Here is a 1,297-nt window from a genome sequence, read left to right on the forward strand (position 1 = left end):
AAATTGAAAAGAAAATGATCGATGAGCTTAGGAATGATGAAAGCCATCATTTAACTGGATTTGTGTCATTTCTATACCGGCAAGTCATGATCTAGCTATTTCCTTCCCACCCTGTCGGTGTCCACTGAAAAAGCAGCAGCGCCCTCTGCTTTTTGTAAAGAGGAGGAAAAAGCTTACAGCACCTGGTATTCCCAGGCGGTCTCCCATCCAAGTACTGACCAGGCCCGACCCTGCTTAGCTTCCGAGATCAGACGAGATCGGGCGTGTTCAGGGTGGTATGGCCGTAAGCAAATATTGTGCCTACCAAAGGGCCTTTTAAAGATACTATATCACCACGCTTTGCTCTTCGTCTATACAGGGAGCGCCTGCAGATTGCCAGACACACTCACAGCTTTTAAATGTCAAATCAGAATGTACAAAGTGGCTATAAGGATCACAAATGTAGTGCAGTAAAAAGATTAATATTTACTGTTGAAATGTAGAATACGTTAGCATAAAATTGAAAAGAAAATGATCGATGAGCTTAGGAATGATGAAAGCCATCATTTAACTGGATTTGTGTCATTTCTATACCGGCAAGTCATGATCTAGCTATTTCCTTCCCACCCTGTCGGTGTCCACTGAAAAAGCAGCAGCGCCCTCTGCTTTTTGTAAAGAGGAGTGAAAAAAGCTTACAGCACCTGGTATTCCCAGGCGGTCTCCCATCCAAGTACTGACCAGGCCCGACCCTGCTTAGCTTCCGAGATCAGACGAGATCGGGCGTGTTCAGGGTGGTATGGCCGTAAGCAAATATTGTGCCTACCAAAGGGCCTTTTAAAGATACTATATCACCACGCTTTGCTCTTTCGTCTATACAGGGAGCGCCTGCAGATTGCCAGACACACTCACAGCTTTTAAATGTCAAATCAGAATGTACAAAGTGGCTATAAGGATCACAAATGTAGTGCAGTAAAAAGATTAATATTTACTGTTGAAATGTAGAATACGTTAGCATAAAATTGAAAAGAAAATGATCGATGAGCTTAGGAATGATGAAAGCCATCATTTAACTGGATTTGTGTCATTTCTATACCGGCAAGTCATGATCTAGCTATTTCCTTCCCACCCTGTCGGTGTCCACTGAAAAAGCAGCAGCGCCCTCTGCTTTTTGTAAAGAGGAGTGAAAAAGCTTACAGCACCTGGTATTCCCAGGCGGTCTCCCATCCAAGTACTGACCAGGCCCGACCCTGCTTAGCTTCCGAGATCAGACGAGATCGGGCGTGTTCAGGGTGGTATGGCCGTAAGCAAATATTGTGCC

The 1,297-nt window shown here is 44.6% G+C and overlaps 3 non-coding genes across 3 annotated transcripts; all 3 read right to left on the minus strand.

Moving 5' to 3' along the window:
* Positions 1-170: 170 nt before the first annotated feature.
* On the minus strand, positions 171-289 carry LOC129114676 (5S ribosomal RNA). The gene has a single exon (XR_008532633.1). It is a non-coding gene; the product is annotated as a 5S ribosomal RNA (ribosomal RNA).
* Positions 290-668: 379 nt separating this feature from the next.
* LOC129114677 (5S ribosomal RNA) lies at positions 669-787 on the minus strand. The gene has a single exon (XR_008532634.1). It is a non-coding gene; the product is annotated as a 5S ribosomal RNA (ribosomal RNA).
* A 379-nt stretch (positions 788-1,166) lies between these two features.
* On the minus strand, positions 1,167-1,285 carry LOC129114678 (5S ribosomal RNA). Its single transcript, XR_008532635.1, has one exon. It is a non-coding gene; the product is annotated as a 5S ribosomal RNA (ribosomal RNA).
* Positions 1,286-1,297: the final 12 nt, after the last annotated feature.

This window comes from Anoplopoma fimbria, unplaced genomic scaffold, assembly GCF_027596085.1.
Source record: "Anoplopoma fimbria isolate UVic2021 breed Golden Eagle Sablefish unplaced genomic scaffold, Afim_UVic_2022 Un_contig_5564_pilon_pilon, whole genome shotgun sequence".
NCBI lineage: Eukaryota > Metazoa > Chordata > Actinopteri > Perciformes > Anoplopomatidae > Anoplopoma > Anoplopoma fimbria.